Raw genomic sequence first — 24,276 nt, 5'->3', positions numbered from 1 at the left:
GGCAGCTAGTGTGACAGACACATCAGGTGGACACATCTGGATGTTTCTCAGTACTCAAGTCTTTTATCCCTCCACAAAAGAATAGAAGAAAAGTGAAAATAAGTGACATGGATTGAGACTACAGTAGCTAAACTTGCAGAATGGGGCTAACTAAAAAAAAACAAAAACAAAATCCTTTTGTCAACATTCTTGAAAATCCAATCACTTTTAATTTCTTAAGCCACTTTAGACTCAAAAAAGGAGTCAGGCAAGCATCCAAAAACAAACAAAAAAACTACTCATTTAAAAAGTCAATGAAGAAAAAAAAATTAGTAAAAAAGTCAATGAAGTCAAGTGTCTAGAATTCTGTTAAAATTTAAAGTGACTCTCTACAAGGTGATACATGTTAACTAAGCAAATCCTAAATTCTCATTTATAAATAAGTTCAATCTCTTGAATTACTGAAAGAAAAAGTATCACCTCATCTTTAAATATATACTATTTTCTGAAAAATTAAGAAAAAGCACCATGCACCTACCTATATAATTCTAGTGTTCCACGTACTAGAAAGGTTTGAAAATATGTCTAAGTTCACATTTCAACCACAAAGCAAAATAATTTTTGAAAAATTGACTTGTCAATATAAATAGCACTATCAGACCATTATAGTTTCAACATTTTTCTACAGCACCAGAATTCAGAACCTACTGAACTAAGGCAAGGTAGACTGATAGTAATTCAACAATATTACTGATAAAGCTACACTGGAAGGCGTAGTTAACCCAACACACAGGCAGCATTGGACAACTACTAGACAGTAGACAACCATTGTCCTCTGCTATAGAAAGAAGCTGTCTATCCTGGTTGGTCTCATGAGGTAGAACACATTCTCAGCAGGGAGGCGGGCACTCAGGAAAAAGGAATGGTTTCAGCACTGTTTTTAATTCCCTCTTACAATTCACCTAATAGACAAACAAGGAGAAAAGACAGTAAGTGTAAGCCAGACAGTTTTTATGCCTTCTTAAAAATATGAAATAAGATATCTATTTAATGTCGCAAGCGAATTTACCCACCTGCAAGTGCAATCTTATTAACCTGTTAGTAAAACGGTCTCAAGCTGTGAATGATTGTCAAGTCAGACAAAGCATGTGAGATTTGAGTATTCAAATACTGTATTTCAGATAAATATAGGCTTTACAAATACGAAAAATACAAGATACTTCCATTTTAGAAACCCAATGAAATTCTAAATTGGGAGCCATGAAGATGTTGTGGACAAGATACATGAACCAACTTCCATTTCAAACTACTACACTCAGCATACATAAAAAGGAGGCAGGCTATGTACCTGGGTGGTAGAGCACTCACCTTTGTATGCACAAGGTCCTAAATTCCAACAACACTACTGTCTACACAAGTATGTGTATACACACATACACACACACACACACACACACACACACAGGCAGTCTTGGTTGACGAGAATATTGGTTCTGGATGTCACACTTGGCCTAAATCGCTTAGTATTTCTGATAACTTGGGTAAATACATACTTAAAAGACAAATTACCTCAACACTATAAAGATTAATAACCAAGTATAAAAGGTTCAAAAGAAGGGAAAAAAAATCACCGTTTTTTGTACTCTTACTAAGAAGTTACTTTAAAGTAGAGGCCTGCTTCCAGCCTAACAACTGGAGTTCCATCCCTAGGATCCACATGGTGGGAGGAGAGAACTGATACCCACCATCTGTCCTCTGACCTCCATAGACACGCCACAAACACAAATACATGGGCAGAAAGTTCTGTAAAAATGTAATACAATTTTTAAGAAAAAGTTACTTTAAAATCTTAGTAAATACTGACCCTCCTAAAGGAACTTTGGACTCAAGACAAAGAAATTTCATTCAAAACTGAACAGCTTAGATTTGTCTAAAAATGCTGAAAGTGCTCCCGGCAAACCCACTTAAGGTAAAGCAGCTAGACTGGGACATAAAATAAGAAAAATAAAACAAAAACCCTGAAGACTGTAGCAAGTTTCTGAAAAACAAAAAGTTTTTCTAACTTTTTCGTGTGGAAGAGCTGTGCTCCAAAACACCAAGACAGCACTACAAAACTTAATTTCCCGAAAATTAATTTTAAAGACATTCTTGAAAAAAAAAAATGCCGTCAACTATTTGACTGTTCACATGACACAACTCATTTATAAAAAGCAAGATATTAGACTAGCAAGAGCCTTATTATTAACCAATTAAAAATATCCATCTTTGTATTTTTAAACAGGATTCCTGGCCAGAATATCCTATATCATCCTCCAATTCACTCGGTCACATGGTGAGGAGTCACGAATCTAAGCCATGAACAAGCTTTTAACATGCCAAGGTAACTCCTTAGAAGTGCTTTCGTGACACACTGTATCCTTTCCAGGCATTAGATCCTGTTAAGCATTTAAAAGCACCCCCCCCCAAAAAAAAAAAAAAAAACCCTCACAGAAAACCTCTGCCTCCAGATTTCTTAGAACCCGAAGGAACTGTCAAGGCATTTTGTCTTCTTGCACATAAAATGTCCGCAATCCATTCCCTTTCCCCAAAAGTTCAAACGTGTTACAGGATGAAAGGCTGAGTGAAGAAAAGCAGGGTTTCTGTAGCTGTGTTCCTGGAAAGAAGCACTAACTTTACACGTGTCTGGGCACCAACTAGGCACAGTTTATTTCCTCCCCCAAATCGGACCGTATTCACACGCCCAACTAGGGCTCAAATCTTTCAAGTCGCCCCTTCGGCCTTCGGCTTGAAAGTTACACCTTCTTCCGAGCATCGAAAGATGTTCCTCTAACAACAACGAAAAACAAAACAAAACAAAAAAAAAAAAAAAACACAAAACACCACGTTCCTCACTTAAGGCACCTGAACAGGTCGAATCCCGCCCGAGTCCTCCTTTTCTATCACATCCACATCCGTTTGCCAAGGTTTCCCTGGACGCTCGCAGGGCCCCGAGGAACACCCTCCACCCCCGACCCCCGACCCCCGCCACCCACCCCGACCCCCGCCACCCACCCCTACCCACCCACCCACCCCACCCCACCCCACCCCACTCCCCATACCCGTTTCCATAAAACCCCTCCTTCCCGCTGCACCCACTTCCAACTCGCACGTTTTTTCTCTCTCGGCTGCACCGTGCTGCTCCTTCCAGACTGCGGGGAAGCCAGGGGCTGGCTCGAGGCTGGAAGGCATACGGCTTTCCCCCCCCCCCCCCTTTGGTCCCTACGTAGGGCCGGCGAGGGAAGCGGGTCCGGGCCGGGGCCGGCCAGGCAGGCAGCCAGGCAGGCAGGCAGACGCAGGGCGCGGGAAGGAAGCGGGAAAGCGGCGAGCTGCTCGTTCTCCCCCCCCCCCGCCTCCCTCCCCCGCCGCCGGCGCACACCCCCTTCCGGCTCCCCTCCCCCGGCATTGTGCGAGCGGGGCCCAAAGGCCGCAGAGCCGCCGCCGCTGCCGCTGCACAGCCGCCCGGGCCCGGGGCCTGGTTCCCCCGCCCCGAGGCCTAGTCCCGTGGAGGCCGCCCCCCATACACACGCACACAAAGCCCGGAGCCGGGCGGCCCCCGCGGCGGCGCCCACGGACGAGAGACGGAGCGAAGCAAACGGGCGGACTTACAAGGGGGGCGGCTGCTGCTGCTGCTGCTGCTGCGGCCGCGCTGCCTCAGCCGGGGACACCGACCGTTGGGCACCGGCGGCGACGCTCCCGGTCGGTCGGTCGGCCGTGCGTGCGTCCGTCCGTCCGTCCGTCCTTCCCCCCCTCCGCCTCCGGTGGCGGCGACGTCTTCTTTCTCCTCCTACCTCCCTCCCCCCCACCCCACCTCCTTCTTCTTCTTCTCCTCCCCCCTCCTCCTCCTCCTCCTCCTCCTCCTCCTCCTCCTCCTCCTCCTCCTCCGAACCACCGAAGGACCGAGGGTGAGGCACAGAGACTCACAACAACATGGCTGCCGCCGCCGCCTCCCCTCCCCTCCCCTCCCCTCCCCTCCCTCCCCCGCCCACCGGCCGCGCGCAAAGCACGGCGGGAGAAAAGAGGAGTGGGGGGGGCGGGGAGGGGCGGGGGCCGCGGCGCTCACCCCAGACGCGGCGCCTTTCTCCTCTCCGTGATGTGCGTAGCTTCTCCCGCGCGCCCCGGCGCTCGGCCGGCCCAGGCCCCCCCCCCCCCCCGCCCCCGCGCGCGCCTGCGCACTGGCGCGGCGCTCTTCCTGCGCGTGCGGCCGCCATCGGGCGTTGCACTTCTGTCCCCGGCCTTTTTTTTTTAAATACACTGTGGGTTCAAGGGCTTGGGCTTCGCGCTCGCCCGGTGGAGCTCTGCTCCCGGGGGCGGATGCACGCCTCGTCTGGTGCTTGCAACCCCCAACCCCCCCCCCCCCCCCCCGCCCCCTGACTTTTCTGTTTGAGGCTAGATGTATTCACCCTCCTCTTCCTCCCGGAGATCTCATTGTTCTCCCCTCAAGACTGCCTTGTGCGAGCAAGTCCTGCTGCCCACGCCCCCAAACTTGGGGTCCGTCTCCCGCTTCGCTGCCGTCCACCGTTTAGCTCCATTTTTAATCCAGATGTTGCTGATTTAGGAGTGAAAAAACGGCACCCCCCACCCCCCGCAAATGCCTGTCTACTGTCTAGTCTCCTAGAGACTTCTCAGTGGGCAAGTGTTGCTGACTCCCCAGCAAATGATGAGACCCGGATACTGTGAAAGCACAAAGGAAACTAACTTGCTCTAAGTAGCAGACTAAATGTTTTCTTGTCACCAGTTGACAGACTCCAGACCAGCCCTGGGGAGGCATGGCTTCCTTGAAATCTGCAGAGAATAGCAATGACTCCAAAGATTTGGTCACAGTCATTGGGACCCCTCCCTGTCACAGCTCTCTTGGAGAGCATGGGCACGTGTGGGACTAGTTCTTAACGGCTTACCACTGGTTTTGACATTTCTGTACTTCATAAATATCCAGGGCCTTGGAATTGCCCAATTTTTTTTGTTGTTGTTGTTTGGTTGGTTGGTTTTTCGAGACAGGGTTTTTCTGTGTAGCTTTGCGCCTTTCCTGGAACTCGCTTTGGAGACCAGGCTGGCCTCGAACTCACAGAGATCCGCCTGGCTCTGCCTCGCGAGTGCTGGGATTAAAGGCGTGCGACACCACCGCCCGGCCGGAATTGCCCAATTTTAATATGTCTTCTCTGGGCAGCTGTGAGCTCCTGCAGGCCAGAGACTGTGTGTTTTGTTCATGTGATGTCTCCTAGTGCCTGTTAAACACAGGAGCTCTTTGGATTTTTATCATTATAAAAACGGACTGACGTTAAAACTTATCTTAAGTTGTGTTGCTTTGACAGAATACCAAATCAAGTAATTTATAAAGAAATTTGTTTCGTAAGCTTTTGCAGACTAGGAAGTAAGTCCAATGCTAAATTGCCACTCTCTGGCAAGATCCTTGGTGCTGTGTAATCCCATGGCGATGTGCAAAAGGATAATAGAACAGGAGAGGAAGGGCTGAGCTTCCTTTTATAACCCACTCTCAAGATAACATACTCCCTTGCCGGGCGGTGGTGGCGCACGCCTTTAATCCCAGCACTCGCGAGGCAGAGTGGCCATCTCCCCAGGTCCCTAATCCCACCTCTTTTAGGTTCCCACTTCCCAACACTGTTGTACTGGTTTTGTGTTTTGCTTTTTGTTGTTGTTGTTTTGTTTTGTTTTGAGACAGGGTTTCTCTCTGTAGCTTTTGGAGCCTGTCTTGGATCTCACTCTGTAAACCAGGCTGGCCTCGAACTCACAGAGATCCGCCTGGCTCTGCCTCCCAGTGCTGGGATTAAAGGAGTGTGCCACCACCGCCTGGCTGTACTGGGTTTAAGATTCCAACCCATCGAGGCCAGTCTGGTCTATAGAGTGAGTTCCAGGACAGCCAAGGCGACACAAAGAAACCCTGTATAAACAAACAAACAAACATTTCAACCCATAAGCATTTGGAGACATATCCAAACCTCAGCACCATATAAGTCTTCTCCTGCCCAAGTTCCAGGCTTCCACTTGAGTATCAGTCTTATCTACAAACATGCTAAGAACTGAAGTCCTATCTGTACCCTATCCTGGACCCTTACTTTGTCTCCAGTTAGCAATTTTGTCACCAATCCACTCCCAAATGACTTCTCCTTTTCCTCCTTTCCCCACTCCCCACATAAACTAAATCGCCAAGCCTTGCAGATTTTTAATTTCCCAAATACTGCTGCAGACAGTCTCTGCACTAATACAAGCCCCACTTGACAGGTAGCCTTCCCGTCGTTGGTCTCACTCGGTGCAATAAGTTCTTCTCACTGCCATCCATCACACAAATTCATTTCAACTCATGGTACTCAGATCTCTACTTCAGGCATCCCATTTCGGATGTCCATTCCAGCAGCATCTCCCTCCAGAATGCTCGCTCTGGCGCTCGCTCGCGCTCACTCGGTGCAATAAGTTCTTCTCACTGCCATCCATCACACAAATTCATTTCAACTCATGGTACTCAGATCTCTACTTCAGGCATCCCATTTCGGATGTCCATTCCAGCAGCATCTCCCTCCAGAATGCTCACTCTGGCGCTCGCTCGCGCTCTCTTTCTCTCTCTCTCTCTCTCTCTCTCTCTCTCTCTCCCTCCCTCCCTCCCTCCATTACAAAATATCCCTCCATTAAGAAACACTTCTCCGCCGGGCGGTGGTGGCGCACGCCTTTAATCCTAGCACTCGGGAGGCAGAGGCAGGCGGATCTCTGTGAGTTCGAGGCCAGCCTGGACTACCAAGTGAGTTCCAGGAAAGGCGCAAAGCTACACAGAGAAACCCTGTCTCGAAAAACCAAAAAAAAAAAAAAAAAAAAAAGAAACACTTCTCCACTGTTGGTGGGAGTGCAAACTAGTACAACCACTGTGGAAATCAGTACAGCGGTTTCTCAGAAAACTGGAATCGATCCACCTCAAGACTCAGCCATACCACTCTTGGGCATATACCCAAGGAATGCTCAATCATACTACAAAGATACATGCTCGACTACGTTCACAGCAGCACTATTTGTAATAGTCAAAACCTGGAAACAACCTAGATGCCCGTCAACTGAAGAATGGATTAAGAAAATGTGGTACATTTACATATACACAATGGAGAACTACTCAGCAGAGAAAAACAATGACATCATGAAGTTTGCAGGCAAATGGATGGAACTAGAAAATATCATCCTGAGTGAGGTAACCCAGACTCACAAGGACAAACATTGTATGTACTCACTCATAAGTGGATACTAGATATAAAGCAAAGGACAATCAGACTGCAACCCACAGAACCAGGGAGGCTACCTAGCAGGGGGGACCATAGGATGACTGTGGCTTATAATAAGTTTTGGTTTTGTCCAATCACTGGGCAAGTTTTAGTGAAACATTTCACTATTAGAATAAGAATTTGTACCGTATCAAGCTAATGAAAGCATATGCTGGCCGTACTTTCAGGAGGGGAGGCTAAAATTTTTTTAGATTATGGATTAGTCTATAGGAAAATGTCTGCCGTAAGTCAAATAGTGAAGGGGAAGATGAATAGGAATCTCACTTACACAACTTAAGTAAAACATAGCTCTCTGAACAGATGAAGTTAGGTTTCTTCTGTATCCCAGAATCTGATCAATATTTATATGTATAATTCAGCTGTTATTTGGCTTAAAAGGGCTTATTGGGAAATATTTTTACTATTTTCTACAGAGAAAATATTTTACTGTTTAAAATAACCCTGGACTTTTGAATTATAATCTGTTTCTTTGTTATAAAAAGAAAAAGAAAGAAAGAAAGAAAGAAAGAAAGAAAGAAAGAAAGAAAGAAAGAAAGAAAGAAAGAAAAGAAACATCCCCAGGCTATGCAGGTTGGCCACATCTGTAAACTCAGCGCTCAGGAGGCTGAGGCAGGAAAGTCTCATATTTGAGGCCAACTGGGACTACATGTGATACCCTGTCCAAAAAAAATTGTACCCCAAATTAATTTATTATGAGATGAACATGTTTTGCTTGTCTATGTAAAAACACATCCTTGTGCATTCCAAATCAACTGTAGAGGATACTGGGACACACAGAGTTCGATTATTGAACCCACCTCCTCTGGGTAGCCCTAGCTATCCTAGAACTCACTCTTAGACCAGGCTGACCTCAAACTCCGATATCTGCCTGTCTCTGCCTTCTGAGTGCTGGGATTAGAGGTGTGCGCCACCGCTGCCCAGCTCAACAAGAGTCTGTTTAGTCTAGGTTAAATTAGATGGAACCATCAGAGCCTCTTCCTTAGAAACCTGAATTGGAATGAGACACTCCCCACCCCTAGAGAAAGTCTCTTGGAGACTGGCTTACAAGAGGATGTAGATGGAGAACCTCTTGAATAGAATCGAGAGAGTTGTAGCAGTGTTTCTCTGCAGTGTGGAAGTTTCTCTTCACTTGTTTAGGTGCCTGGCTGATTGCCTAAGTACTTGGAGTCTGAGAAACTTGCGCAGAAAAATCTTAATAATGAATTATTATTGTTACCCCTCCTCCTCCTCCCGTCCTTCTTGCTGAAGTTGGATCCAGTGAGTTTCTGCTGCAACCAAGAGTCTTACCCAAAACCCATATGTATATTATAGCTATTGTCTGTTTGTGTTTCTAATACGTAAACACTTTCTATTCATTGCCCCTTTCATCCTCCCAACTTCTTCACGAGCAGTACTGGCTTTCTGGGCCTTGGGGCAAGGCCTCCCTTAGAAGGGCTCTGCAGTTGGTCTAATGTTCTTGTCACTGTCTACAAAGTCTTAATGGTTCTTCAAAGAGCTACCCCTCGTTTTCATTTTGTACGGCGTCCCCTAAATTATACACCCTGCCCTGCCTACCAGTTATTATCTATTTGAGGAAAGGTTTCTTTACTGCAGGAAAACTTAGCATCTTGAAGATCAAAATGGCCATTGTAAATGCCCAAGTGAGAGATGTAGAATGCAATGTTCCCCACACTGATGGGACCCAGAAGAGTTCTTTTTCAGCGAGAATCTCTTAGGGTTTGGTGTTCTTAAGAACGGTAAAGGCCAACCCTTTATAGTGATCTGACTCTGCCTTAGCCCATCTCTCGGAGCACGGTGAGCAGTTTCTTGCTTTTGTGCCTTCACATATGCTTTGCAATCTGCCAGGCTCATTAAGCACTTGTGATTATAATTGGCTTCTCCTTAGAGTTACCTACCAGGAAAGAATGTATTCCTCAGCTAATATAAACATCTCGTGTGCTTGGCAGTTAAGATGGACATTGTAATTGACACCTCGACCAGCCTCTCTAATCACCTGGGAGCTTGTTAGACATGCCAAAATTGGCCCGTGGCCAAACCTGCTGAATCAGAATCTGCATTTTAAAAGGCTCCTCAAGCAATACCTGTGCACAGTAATGTTTGCGAAGCATTAGTAAGCTAATCACAATAGTTCTATCATGCTCACTAGAAAATGCTTCTGTAAGGGGTGTGCCTTATCCGTTTGGAATCAGCAACATACAATGAGGTGCCAACGCAGAGCATGGGTGAGGGAAGAAAGAAAGTCTCCCCCGCCCCCTCCCGCATGTTGTTCAAATCCTAATTGGTCTTATAATAAAGACCCAGAGCCAGATATTGGAGTAAATGCTGAAAGATCAGAGGAAACAAGCCACAGCCACTTCTCACCTCGCCAGCTCCTCAGCCGAAAAGGAGAAGATCCTGTCTCCACGAATCTTCAGACTGAATGCCCCTGAGTCCTCAGCCGAAAGGTCTGGGTTCCTGTCTCCTCCTGCCTTATATACCTTTCTCTGCCCAGCCATATCATTTCCTGTCTCAACCTTCCTAGTGCCAGGATTAAAGGCGTGTGACTCCCAAGTACTGGGAGCAAAGGCATGAGATCCCAAGTGCTGGGATTAAAGGGAGTCACTGCCTGGCTCTGTTTGACTTTTAAGCTGGATTAATCTCACATAGTGCAGTGTGGCCTTGAACTCACAGAGATCCAGACGGATCTCTGCCTCCCGAGTGCTAGGATTAAAGGTGTGTGCCACCACTGCCTGACCTCTGTGTTTAATCTAGTAACTAGCTCTGTCCTCTGATCTTCAGGCAATTTTTTTTTTTTTGTTAGAGTACAAACAAAATATCACCACACACACACACACACACACACACACACACACACACACACACACACACACACGGGATGTAAACAAAACCATACATTGCCTTCCTGGTTCCTGCTGACAGGCATTTTATGACAAGGGAAGCCTGGCTTTGAGCCAGGCTGCTATCACCCATCTAGCGTCCGTTCTTCCTTCTTCCCTAGCTCTGGTTGTGACTGCTTTTGTAGCTAGGACAGAATGGAGTGTCTCGACTTTACAGCCATGTGCCTTGCATCTTGGGAAGTATCCATGTGACCTGTTGACTCAAGTGGTTTTTTTTTTTTTTTTTTTTTTTTTGGTTTTTCGAGACAGGGTTTCTCTGTGTAGCTTTGCGTCTTTCCTGGAACTCACTTGGTAGCCCAGGCTGGCCTCGAACTCACAGAGATCCGCCTGGCTCTGCCTCCCGAGTGCTGGGATTAAAGACGTGTGCCACCACTGCCCGGCGACTCAAGTGTTTTTTGACCAGAGTTGCACATCACAGTCCCTCAGAGAACATTTAGCGCATATCAATTCCCAAGTCCCACTTCTGAGATTTTGGCTTAATGGGACTGGGTTGGAGCCTAGACCTTGGTATTTTTTAAAAGCTCCTCAGTGGTTATAATGTGTAGTTATAATTGAGGAGCAGCAATTTAGGCAGATTACATCTTAGAGGATAATTTCATCTTAATATTCCCTATGCAAATGGCCCTTTCCCCCCAACCCCAGGGACTGTTGGTGAAGCATCTTGTAAATTCATTTTATAACTTTCTTATCTTTATAAAAATAATACAAGCTAGGAATGGAGAAATGACTCAGCAGTTAAGAACACTTGCTCCCTTTCCAGAGGACCTGAGTTTGAGTCCCATCACCCAGAGGGTGGTTCAAAATCTGTAACTCACCGGCCAGTGGTGGCACACGCCTGTAATCCCAGCATTTGGGAGGCAGAGGCAGGCGGATCTCTGAGTTCAAGGCCAGCCTGGTCTACAAAGTGAGTTCCAGACAGCCATGGCTACACAGAGAAACCCTGTCGAGAAACCAAAAGAAAAAAGAAGAAAGAAGGAAGGAAGGAAGAAAGAAAGAAAAAACGCTGGAACTCCAGCTCCAGGGGATCCAATACCCTCTTCTATCCTCCACAGGCACCAAGCATGCAAACAAGAGAGCCACCAGGGATGCCACACAGACATACCTGCAAGCCAAACACCCATGCACATAAAATTAAAAATTTAAATCACAGTAATACAAGTCCTTTATAAAGATGTCTGGAAACTCAAAAGTGGTCCTTTCATTCCTGTATTTTCACAGAAATACATTTATTTATTTATCTGTTTATTTATTTATTTGGTTGGTTGTTTTTTTATGGGCAGGATCTCTTATAGCTCAGGCTGATCTCAAACTCAACTCATAGACAAGGCGTGCCTTAAACTCCTGATCCTCCGGCCTCCACCTCTTCCATTCTGGGATCACAGACAGGCACCACCACACAAGGCAGGCATTAGTTACTGAAAACACCTTGGTCCTCTGTGCAGATCAGTTTCTTGCTGATTGCGGTCGTTCTTCTGATTTGACTATGAGCAAGCCTTCGTCCGGGTCATTCGTTTAGTTTGTGCCTTAGCAAGTGGTCACTGCCAAGCCACGCCATGGTGCACGGTTGCACTCGCAGCAATATTTTGATTTTTCAGGCTTCCTCAGCTATGCAGTTAAATTCTTTCCATCTCACGCTGTGGTTGTGATCAAGGCAGTTCTCCTGATGGTGGGTCCCTCGGTTCTCAGCTCTGAGCTTGCCCTGTTGAGGCTGCCGTTTATGCAAGCTTTACCAGGGAGCTCGCTGCTACCTGTCAGGCTCTGAGGATGGTAGGTAGCTGAAGAGATGCTGGAAGCCAGGAGGAAAGAGCAGCCTGCTGCTGCTGCTGCTGCTGCTGCTGCTGCTTGTTTGCGTGTAACTTCTGTCTGAACGACCCCCAAACAACACAGCAGCCCAGCTGCAGCAGTCGCTTCCTGTTTTCAACTTCTTCGCACACTCCCAGAACTAGCTCAGAGTACTTCCTTAAGACTAAGCAGAGGCCAGGCAGTACCTCACACCCAGGGTTAGGTCTGCAAGGTGCTGAGCTACAGCAGTAGCCAGGCCACCCCTTCCTTAGGAATCCTTGTGCCTACTACATGGAATGCATCCTCCTGGTTTCTCAGTTCAGGTAATGTCCACCTCCTTTTGTTTCCCCAGGAGGGTCAGTATTTGCTGCAGCTGTTAGCTCTGAGTTTCTACACTGACCTGTTCTGTTTGTCATTTCTTGGACGCCTGTGTAACTAATTTCTGTGTTAAATTGTCTCTGTTAAAATCATTAGTGTGTAGCTGGGCATTGTGATACATACCTGTAATCCCACATTCCTTAGAGCCTGAGACAGGAAGATGACAAGTTTAAGGCTAGCCTGAGCTACATAGTGGCCTAGTCTCAAATAGTCGAGTGCAGAGGCAGGCAGATCTCTGTGAGTTCGAGGCCAGCCTGGACTATAGAATGAGTTCCAGGAAAGGCTCCATAGCTACACAGAGAAACCCTCCATGTAGGTTCTGGGAACTTAATTTTGGGTCCTCTGCAAGAACAAGTGTTGTTAACCACTGAACCATCTATCTAGCCCCTTCATTTTCTTTCTTTTTTAAAATAATTAATTAATTAATTAATTTTAATGCCGAATGCTGTTTACTGAAGGAGGGAGGAGGTCTTAAACACAGGCTTACAGCTCAATGGGAGAACCCCGGAGGGCAGTAGTTCACTACCGATGTTTTACAATCTTGCATCTAAGCTGCTAACCCCCATTATGCAGGATACACAGACAAGGAACTTCCCTTAAGCATTCAGAAGTGTGGAACCCAGCAGGGAATTAGCATAGGGAGGATATCAAGGTCAAGGTCAGCAAGCAAGGCAACAGTTACCCAAAACAGGGGCCCCCTTTTACTAAAAAATGAGCTTCTGACTTAGGTTGCGTGGGACATCAGCAGGTCACCTTACCCGTCATGGAGTCTCTTCATTTTCTAATTATGAGCCAACATCAACTTCTTCCTACATTTTCCTCTCCTAGTATCTGGCAACCACTATTCTACTCTCTACTCTGGGAGATGACTTGTATTTGTTCTTAGTTTCCACATATGAGTGAGATGATGCAGTTCTGCCTTTGGCTGTCTGGCTTTCAATGTGCTCCTTTTATATAAGGAGTTCACTTCTGCTTCTGGAACCCTTTAATGGCTCTGGGTGTCACTGGCAGGAAGTCCAGAATCTCTACCACAGCCCTTATGATCTGGATCCCTGCTCCCTCTCAAACCCCTTAACTGTCTCAGGATGACTTTAGCCACACTGGGTGTGTGCTACTCTTCAAACACAGCAGGAACTCTTGCTTCAGAATAACCGTGGGGTATTTCCTTGGCCTGGGCCCTCTTCCTTCCCAGATCCACATGCTATTTATTCCTCAATTCCTTAGGGTTCCGCTCAGATATACTGTGTCTAAAATACCTTCTCCAAATGTTCCTCCCTCGATTACACATCAGTATTTACATCCTTCTCTGTCATTCCATACCCATTCATTTAATGGGTTTTACTTTTCAGCACTTATCACTGCCTGAAATGTTGTTTATCTGTTTACTGTTTTGTTCCTGTTACGCCCAGATCACGGGGACCCCCAAAAGACCACCACACAGACCAAAAAGAGCCTTTTTTCTCTTCAAGCTCCAAGCTTAGTCTCTCTGTCTGTCTGCCACAGTGGTGAGATTGGTCTCTTTGCCACAGCGGTGAGAGCAGAGAGCCCCAAGCTCAGGTGGGGTGGGGTTTTTATCATAGCAGAGGTTGGGGTGAGGGGATTTTCAGGGTCCAGGACCCTGATTGGCTGACAGTTGTCTAGGGATATCTGTAAAACAAAAACAGGTGTGTGCTAGACTCAAGGACATCTGGCCACCTTATCAAATGGTTGGAATGTTTGGGATGTCAGGTACTTCCTCACCCCTGAGTGGTATCAGCTTAAGGCTTTTCCTGCAAATGGGTGTTGCCTGCCAGTAAGCCTGTCACAGAAATGTACTTCTTCCCTTGTTGCACTCCATCTCCCAGATGGCACTGAATGCAGGACATCGGGGAATGAATGAACGATAAATGAATGCGTCACGAGAAGACATCTACTCATCCTAACTCTCTCTGGGCAAAGAGCTTTGGTGACATAGCTTGTACCCTCTACAGCGTAGGCTTCAGGCTTGCCTTGGCTTCTACCTCACCAGAGAGGGGAACTGCTTTGGGAAAGAGAAGCTGAGCTAGGGGAGAGATGAAGCCCCAAACTTTTCCAGATGCTGCTTGAGGAGTGTGGGCACTAAGAGTAAGTCACCAGAATCAGAGTGACCGGAGTAAAGCCGGGAGTCCTGCTGGATAAGAGAGTCACGGGGACTCCTAAACTCTGTCTCCTGAAGAAGTCTGGAACGAGGGTACAGGACAGGCTGAGACTTCTTGTGAAGTCAACCTTTCAACACACACAGAGTGCTGAAGCTGCTGTCTCATTTGCCAGGAAATCAGCCGTGGTGCAGACCTTACTTTTCGAGTCTGCCATTCCATAGATGTTTACTGCGTAGGTGCTGTGTACCAAGCTCCAGGTAAGGACTGTTTCAGGAGATGAAGCTTCCTAAGATACCTTCCCCGCGTGTCCCCAGGAAGGGCACCTGTCAGCTCAAGAGCGTTTCCAATCTTCCCCTCTCTTCCTGGGCGGAAGCGCTGCAAAGAGCCCTCCCCTCAATGCCAAGGGTGTTGGGGAGCCAATGAGGCCCGAGCAGCCCCTGTAGGCTCCCATCACTTCTCATCACCATGGGAATCCCTCATACCCATCCCCCAACTATTTCTAACTCCTTGACAGATTGACCAACGTATCCAGCACCTATTGCCCTGGGCTCTAGACAGGCTTGCTACAGCTAAGAAAACCCTCTCAAGTGGAAATGCAAAAAATGATACAAGATATATTTCCATTTTAAAAAGTAATTTATTTACTTTTTAATTTCATTTGCATTGGTATTTTGCCTGCATGTATGTCTGTGTGAGGGTGTCAGATCTTGAAGTTAGAGACAGATAGTTGTGAGCTGCTATGTGCGTGCTGGGAATTGAACCTGAGTCCTCTGGATGAGCAGTCAGTACTCTTAACCACTGAGCCATGTCTCCAGCCCGGCAAGATGTATTTCTATAGGGTAGGGTATTTGGGGGTGCCAGCCAGGATTGGAGTTGAAGGGACCTCCAGCAGAGATGAACAAGGGGCAGATTATCAATGAGCCATGTTGACATTTGAAATGGAGTTCATCCACTAACACTGGAGGCCACTGGTGTTCAGGGCTAGCACAGGGAGTAGCAGAGGTGTTACTGGAGGCCACGGGAGAATCCACTGAACCTTCCTGAAAGCTCAATCCACTCATCTTTGGCATGGGGTCCACTGGGAATGGCTGGAATTATGTGATGACTCCCTGGGGACTGGAGGGGTGACATTACCTGTAAACGTCTGTATGTACATTTGAAACAACTGGATGAGACTAAGAGCACTCGAAGGCTGATATGATCTCATTTCCAGAATTTGGCCACTCCCTTGCCTGGTGCATTCAACCCATCCTGAGTTCTGGTTATGACAGCCCAGCAAGGCTGGTATTGTCTCCACAAGAGGAAAATAAGCAGAGACAATGACTTCAGGTCACCTCAAGTGATCTGTGCTGGCCAATTTTATGTCAGCTTGACACAAGCTAGAGTCATTTTGGAAGAGGAGACCCCAAATGGAAAAACACCCCCACCAGACTGGCCTGTTAGCATGCCTGTAGCGCATTTTCTCGATTGGTGATGGATGTGGGAGGGCTCAGGTCACTATGGTGCCACCCTTGGGCTGCTGGTCCTGGGGTCATAAGAAGTCAGACTGAGCAAGCCATGGGGAGCAAGCCAACAGGGAACATTCCTCTGTGGCCCCTGCATCAGCTCCTGCCTCCGGGTTCCTGCCCTACTTAAGTTCCTGCCGTGACTTCTTTTGGTTGATAGACTCCATGTGGAAATGTAAGCCAGATAAACCCTTTCCTCCTCAACTTGGTTTTAGTCATGGTGTTTTATCACAACAGAAGCTCTAAGATATGGTGCCTTTGCTCTCAGACCCAAAGAAGAGTTTATCTTACAGGCTTTCAGGGACCTTGTTTGTGGAAGGACATAGGAGCTCTGAGGACAAGACGTGCATTTTTCTGTGCATATTCCTGCAGGTACTTTGGAGGGAACCCAATGGAAATATAAGGCTGGATAAAGGGTCTGCAGTCTGGCTCTGTGGATGTGGCCGAGCTTCAAATTCCCCAACAGGGAAACCGCTTGAGTGAGGAGAAGGAAATCCTGGCCCTCAAAGTTCCTGAAGCTATTATTGATCTGAACCTCCAACTCAGATAGAGAGGGGTAGGAGACTGATTTGGGCTTCGTCCCCGCTATCTCAAGGCAGGCTTTACATTTGAGACTTTACTTGGCAGTCACAGGCTGCTGACGTCTGACATTTGGGTGTTATAAGCAGGATTGCTTCAGCACTGAAGTGGTAAAATAATACACAAAATCAGGGGCGTTTCTAAAGAGAGGCCAGCTCCTCTGGCGCCTCCAGTCAGCAGCTTTGGAAACACTGGAGACAGCCTTCTTGGTACAGAGACGGCTGCCATTTTCCTGAGTGACTCTGTCCCAGGAGAAGGACGTGAGGCACCCTACTGCAGAGTCATGAACCAGGACAGCGACAAAGAGGAGCAGGGCAGAGGAGCACGGGGTGAACGTGGTTGGCACCATGCAGCTGACAAACTGGTGTGTGAACATCCAGATGTTCACGCCCCTGAGAACTCCCCACAGTACCAGAAACTTTGAGGGCCCCCGAGTCCGAAGTGAGCCAGTAGGAAGGACAACAGACAATCTGACCTGTGAGGGCAAATGCAGTCTGTCACATTTGGGCGTGATAAGTGGAGGAAGAGCATCAGAGCAGCCACAGCCAGCGCGCCTCAGCCTACCTTGTACTCCACAGCAAGAAGACGGAGCAGAAACGGGTGAGTTGGCTCAATGGGTAAAGGCCGTTACCACCAACCCTGATGACCTGAGCCTGACCCGTGGAACCCACGTGATGAAAAGAAGGAACCAACTCATGCAAGTTGTCCTCTCTTCCTCCACACATTCGTGATCACACACACAAAAGCCAGCAAAGTCAATGGAACAGAAACACCTGGGCGGGAACTCCCAGAGATCCGCCTGCCTCTGCCTCTGCCTCTGCCTCCCGAGTCCTGGGATTAAAGGCGTGTGCCACCATTGCCCATGGAGAACCCCCATCTTGAAAAACTAAAACAGCAACAACAACAAAAACTGGAAAGACACCTGAGTATCCAGCTCCCTCTCCTTTCCTGGGATTTTCCTGGAAGTCCTCATCTCTCCCAGTTTATCATCCAGCTTTCTTTTTGTGGTCTAGGCTTTGATGTGCACTGGGACCCACCTACCTCATATCACGTCTTCCTGTAGGTTTATGGATCACAGAAGACTTCCCAGTCCTTTTGTCTTTCATGTTTTCGGGTTGTTTATGCGGTAATAAGCCCTCACCCGGGAAGCGTTAGAAATCGCTGTTTTCTTGACTCAAGAGGTTTCCTTTCCCACTGGCTCCATTCTCTGTCCTCATTTCCCGTCTGTTTATTACTTTCCTCATACTTCCTTCCTCCTTTCTGTGTTTTAGGCACTAGGAAACCTCATGGGTGCTGATCTGAACTGAACAGGGCCACATTTTCTAGCATCCATCCACGAGGCATTTGTGGAATGCCTTTGTAGAAGGGTTTAGATCGGGATTGATCCCTGGGAAGCGTCACAACAGGAGCAGCACATGGCCAGATAGCAGCCGGTCATCATTGTGATTTAATAATGTCTGTCTGGAGGCAATTTTACACGTCCTTTGCGTAGTCCAGAGACCACCAGATGAAGTACTTGCCTAGATGGGACTCAAGAGCTGTGCAAATTTGATTTGTAGAAATAATTTCATTTATATTGCTTGAAAATATTCTTAGAATTGTCAGAGAGACTTGAAGATTGCAGAAACCCTACACAGCGTACCAATAGTCAAACAGTAACCTCAAGTTCTATTTAACTGCACTCACTGTCCAGTATGGTAGCCACTAGACTAGTGGTTCTCAACCTTCCTAATGCTGTGACCCTTTAGTAAAGTTCCTGGTGTTGTGGTAACCCCCCCATCATAAAATTATTTCATTGCTACTTCATAACTGTAATTTAGCTACTGGTTTTTTTTCTTTCTTTCTTTTCTTTTCTTTTTTTTTTTGGTTTTTTGAGACAGGGTTACTCTGTGCAGCTTTGCACCTTTCCTGGATCTCGCTCTGTAGACCAGGCTGGCCTCGAACTCACAAAGATCTTCCTGCCCCTGCCTCCCAAGTGCTGGGATTAAAGGCGTGCGCCACCACTGCCCGGCAATTTAGCTCCTGTTATGAATCATCATGTAAATACCTGTTTTCTGATGGTCTTTGGGGTCACAACCCACAGGTTGAGAACCACTGCACTAGACACTTGTGCCTATTTAAATATTTTAATTAAAATTGAAAATTAAAAAAATCACAAGCAATTGCCACTGTTGTTGGTTGCTTATCAAAAGCGGCTTATGAGACCCTGTTGCTGAAGTTACCATGTGCCATCGGGGGCAGGCCATCAAAAAATCAAGTTGGAACTGGAATGGGAGTGTCCTCCTTGCTACCCAGCACTCAGAGTGCTAGGAGATGCTATACAGGCTGCTGGAGAAGAATTATTGTCAACAATATTATTCAGCTTCAGACCCTACATGCAACAATACCAATCTGCTAGAAAAGATGTAGCCGCTGGTGCTGTAGTGGCAAGTCTGTTATGGGAGTAACCAAGTGCCTTTTTTTTTCTTCTTAAAGTCTGCCCCACAGGAGAGAATTCACATCTTGTACTGTAAAACTGGCAAAGGCTAGGGGGCCATAGTCCCTAATAAGAAAGTTAGCATTGTTGTTTTGCTAAATGATATGATGTGTTCATCAGATTGCCTTCTAAAAAAGCTAGGAAAAGCTTCATTCTGCAGTGGACATTAGTAACTTCAGGGTCAGACCTATAACAGGTCAGCATGCTGAGTATAAATCACCACTGGATCATCTACATCAGCCACAAATGGATCATCTACATAATCTCCAAGGCTCAAGGAACATTGAGAAAGAAAAGGCAAGAGAAATGTAAGAGCTAGAAGAAAGTGGAGTGGTGTGAAATGTTGACTTCCAAACATGACAGGGTTGTTGCACTCTTGAACTCACAACATTGATGATTACCTACACAAGATCTGCACAAAATTGGGTCCGTCAACATCCTGACATGGAGGGGAGAGAGCTTCATGGGAACCCACACTTCCTTGTGTATTTATTTTTTATTTCTAATTTTTAAAAATTTATTTATTTTTGGGGTTGGGGATTTAGCTCAGTGGTAGAACGCTTGCCTAGCAAGTGCAAAGCCCTGGGTTCGGTCCTCAGCTCCGGAAAAAAGAAAAAAATTATTTATTTTTATGTGCATTGTTGTTCTCCCTACGTGTCTGTGTGAGGGTGTTAAGATCTTGTAATTACCAACAGTTGTCAGCTGCCATGGGAATGCTGGGAATCAAACCCAGGTCCTCTGGAAGGGCAGTCAGTGCTCTTAATCACTGAGCCAGCTCTCCAGCCCTTCCTTGTGTATTTATACAAAGTTAATGGTTGATAGGGGTAGGGAGAGACATTTTCTTTGGTGGTGTAGCATCTGGTAAGGTGCTCCTGCACCTGTAAACAAACCCTCATCAGTACTTCTATAAGATGCCCTAAGGAAGCTCACTTGGTCATTAAAAAAGAAAAAAAGGCATGAAACTAAAAGGTGGGCTAGTTGGGAAGAGAAAGGGAGTCAGTGGCAATGGGAGGGGACAAGCGATGGTAACAGAGATGAATAGGAATGAAACATCATAATTATAAAATATGAAACTCCGATAATGAAACCCATTATGTATAATTAATATATGCTGACAAAAACACTTGAAAAAATACAATTTCCCAGTTGTACAAATGACATTTCAAGTGCTCTTTGGCCGTGTGTATCTCATACTCCTGCAACAGGACATTTTGACATTATGGGCTCTGCACTGGAGCGACATGCTCATGTTAAATCCTTCCTCTGTGCATGGTGGACTTAGTCCTGGCCTTGTCTATACTGGCCTCATTCTTCATCCACTGTAGCATTGTCCCTGAGTTCTGCTGTCCCTGTTCTGGTTCCTTGACCCATCACGCCTGGCTTGGAATGAGCAGTATTTTTGACTGTTGTTTGTTTTGAGACAGAATCTATCTGTGTAGCACCAGCGAGCCTGGAACTCACTGTGTAGTCCAGGTTGGCCTTGAACTTGTGTCAATCCTCTTGTTTTCAGCCTCCAAAGGGTTGAGGTTGCAGGTACGAGCCACCACTCCCAGGGTAAGCATCTCTCCTTGTACCAACCTGCAGGCGTTAGCCTTCCTTCGGGCACATCCATTTCAGGTCATCAGGCCCCACCTCCAAGCACCTCCACCCACTGAGCCATCCTGCCAGCTCAGTTGGAAGAATTCTGGCTTTTATCTTTCTAGCGGCTTGAGGTTTATATTTTAAGACCAGAATCCTCTTCCATTAGCTCTACACCAACAGTGGTAGAAAGTACATAGTAGGAGTTTGTACTAAAACCTCTCTTTCTCTGGAAATTTGGTTGAGCTACCACGTACCCGTTCATTGACACAGGAGGTCGAAGACAGAGAATCGAGGTTCCGAGATGAGTGACTTCACTGTTCCTCTCTTGGTTCAGACTCTTAGGTTGTTGTAATCACTGGCTCTTGAAGGATGCCCAGAAGCCTGCCTCTGCTCAGCCAGAGACAACCTTTCATAGAGTTCGGAGATAGATGGACAGAAGGAAAGAAAGCAGGACACTCTGGAGGAGGGAAATTGACCCGCCCAGCATCCATCATGTCTCTGATTGGCTCCAGTACCTTCACGTCGTCACATGTCACATGTGGCACTGCAGTTGTATTGGACCACGGGGACAGGTGTGGGGCCAACCTTGTGGTCTGGGTAGTCTTGGTCCTCCTGGCTGTGCTGGACACTGTGTTATGCGGAGCTAGGCCGTTTGTTTCACCTTGGGATGAAGACATAGCGTACACCTCCATCTTTTCTTATCACCTTCATGTTGGTCCTGATAACCAGCCAGCCTCCACTGCCACAGTGTCTGAGCTTTGCTGACTGACTACATACTGTCTCCCTTTCATCCTGGCTGCTTCCTGCTGCCCCAGGCTGTGGTCAGGCTCCAAGATTTCATGCTGGATTGCCTCCCACACTCTGCTGAGGCCATTCACACACTATTGGACTCTCACTCTGTGCTGAGCTGTCCCAACGAGCAGAAGAAGCCTTCCTCCTCACCCACTCTGACTCCCACACCCCAGGCCAGACTGCCCTCCAGCAGGGACACTCCCCCATTATTACCTGGGCCCAGACATCCCAGGACCAGTTACTGTTCTATCTAGGTGTCTGTCTTCTGTCCAAGTTCCAACACTACTATTTTGGAGATTGTCACAGCTCTATTCTCTTATATACAGGTCCTCACCCACCTTTTTGTGTATCTCTCGGTGGTCTGAAATTGCTATGTAGATTGGGCTGGCCTATGAACTCACAGAGATCCATCTGCCTCTGCCTCCCGAGTGCTGGGATTATAGGCGTGGGCCATTGCACCCGGCACACGTCCAATTGTGTGCATATGTGTGTGTCACCCAATGACTTTTGGACTGCACTGAAAGAAAGAGAAAGGAGAGGGGAAGAGGGCTATGTGCATTCCTAGCATGGATGAAACCCGGAGTTAGATTCTCAGCGCCACATTAGCCTGGTGTGGAAGCATGCCTGTAATCTCAGAACTCCAGAAGTAGAGGCAGGAGAATCAGAAGATCAAGGTCAGTCTCAGCTATATAGCAAGTTGGAGGCTAGCCTGGGCTGCACATGTCCCTGTCTGAAAAAGAAAGAAGGATAGAGCCATGCCTCAGGGGTTAAGAATGCTTGCGGCAGCCGGGCAGTGGTGGTGCATGCCTTTTAATCCCAGCACTCTGGAGGCAGAGCCAGGTGGATCTCTGTGAGCCTGGACTACAGAGTGAGACCAAGGACAGGCACCAAAACTACACAGAGAAACCCTGTCTTGAAAAACAACAACAACAAAAAAAAAAAGAGGGAGAAAGGGAGACAATCTAGGGGTATTGATAAGGTTCATCTTGTCTGTTGTTAAAAGACTGAAAAGGCAGGACAGATCTTGAGTACAACAGGGAGCAGCAGGGAACATCTCAGACACAGCAGACAGAACCAGTTGATGAAGAAAGGTTTTCATTAGGAGTGAGGAAATATTCAGAGAGAGAGAGAGAGAGAGAGAGAGAGAGAGAGAGAAAGGCCCAGGGGTGGGGCTTGTGAAGCCAAACATGACCTGTTCTTGGGGCTGAGGTTTTTTGTTTTGTTTCGAGACAGAGTTTCTCCGTGTAGCTTTGGTGCCTGTCCTGGATCTCGCTCTGTAGACCAGGCTGGCCTCGAACTCACAGAGATCCGCCTGGCTCTGCCTCCCCAGTGCTGCCACCACCGTCTGGTCTGAGGGCTGGGGGTTTTAAGGGTCTTTGAGTGGCTTCCTTCTCTAAAGTAGGGCCGGTCAGTTTGAACAGAGACGAGGAGGAGGATGGGCCCACAACTTTGGGGTGAACATCTGGCCTCGAACTGTTGGTCTAGTCCACTCTGGGAAGCCCCAGAGAGAAAGTCTGCCAGGCCTTCCGGCCTTTGTATCAGGGTCAGGCGTGTGAGGAAAAAATGGAAGTTTGCTATTGTAGCCCTCTCTCTGTCTGTCTGCCTCTCAGATGCCTGTCAAGCCCCTAGTCCCTCACACGAAGAGGGCTTCTTTATTTATTTATTTATTTTTTGGTTTTTCGAGACAGGGTTTCTCTGTGTAGCTTTGCGCCTCTCCTAGAACTCACTTGGTAGTCCAGGCTGGCCTCGAACTCACAGAGATCCGCCTGGCTCTGCCTCCCGAGTGCTGGGATTAAAGGTGTGCGCCACCACCGCCCGGCGGGCTTCTTTATTGAGCACCCAATAATTTCACTTTCTCTTTAAAATATTTTTCACTGTTTCTTTACTTTGTGGGGGGAAGCCTGTGTGGACACATACACCGCAGCCTGCCTGTGAAGGTCAGAGGGCACCTTTGTGGGGCCAGGTCTCTCCTTCTACCATGTGGACTCTGGGAACCCAACTCCAGTGATCTGACTGTCTCCGCATCCCCTGTGCTGGCCTTAAAGGCATCCACCATACACAGCCCTTAATAGATTTTTTTTAAAAGAAATTGTACTTATTTATTTACTTATTTATTCATATGTGGACATCTCTGTGTGTGAGTGTATGCACATGTGTGTGTATGTGCAGGTATACATGCCTGTTTATGCTTGGAGGCCAGAAGAGGGTGTCTTCTGTCTCTGCTTGCCTACTCCTTTGAGGCGGGGTCTCTCACTGAACCTGGATCTCATGTCTTCTTGGCTTGCCTGGAAGCCTACAAGCTCTAGTGATCCTCCTGACTCAGCCCTTTTGATGTCTAGATTGTCACATAGGTACCGGGATTTGAACTCGGTCCTCAGTGATTGCACACCTGATGCTCTTAAATGTTGAACTGTCGCTCCAGTCAGCCCCTGCTCTGTTTCATCTTTTCTTTCTTTTTATATTTTTATTTTTATTTTTCGGAGAGATCTCTTTAGCTGACCTGGAACTCAATATATAGCTGAAGATGATCTTGAATTTCAGATCTGCTTGCATTCACTTCTCAAGTGCTAAAATTACAGACATTTGCCATTGTGCCCAGTGGCTCTTATCTCATTATTGACGATAACATTTATTATTATTATTATTTGTATGCTTTATTTATTATTATTATTTATTTATTTATTTTTTGTTTTTTGAGACAGGGTTTCTCTGTAGCTTTGCACTTTTCCTGGAACTCACTCTGCAGACTAGGCTGGCCTCGAACTCACAGAGATCCACCTGCCTCTGCCTTCTGAGTGCTGGGATTAAACGCATGCGCCACCACCGCCCGGCTCATTTATTATTTTTTAAAATTATTATTTTTTAAATGTATTT

At 46.9% G+C, this 24,276-nt stretch overlaps 1 protein-coding gene across 8 annotated transcripts in view; it reads right to left on the bottom strand.

Moving 5' to 3' along the window:
- The window catches only part of Pum2 (pumilio RNA binding family member 2), an 82,016-nt gene extending 77,873 nt beyond the window's left edge, over positions 1 to 4,143 (bottom strand). For 2 of the 8 annotated variants that reach the window (XM_059248618.1, XM_059248621.1), the window contains exon 1: positions 4,079 to 4,143. The gene's annotated coding sequence lies outside the window, so the exon portion shown is untranslated. Of the gene's footprint in view, positions 1 to 3,624; positions 3,637 to 4,078 lie in introns of those variants that run through there. The other 6 variants (XM_059248620.1, XM_059248623.1, XM_059248624.1 and 3 more) reach the window with 4 other exon arrangements.
- Positions 4,144 to 24,276: the final 20,133 nt, after the last annotated feature.

Source organism: Peromyscus eremicus, chromosome 22, assembly GCF_949786415.1.
Source record: "Peromyscus eremicus chromosome 22, PerEre_H2_v1, whole genome shotgun sequence".
NCBI classification, from domain to species: domain Eukaryota; kingdom Metazoa; phylum Chordata; class Mammalia; order Rodentia; family Cricetidae; genus Peromyscus; species Peromyscus eremicus.
Note: the sequence above shows the minus strand (reverse complement) of the source record. Positions and strands in the feature narration are given on the sequence as shown.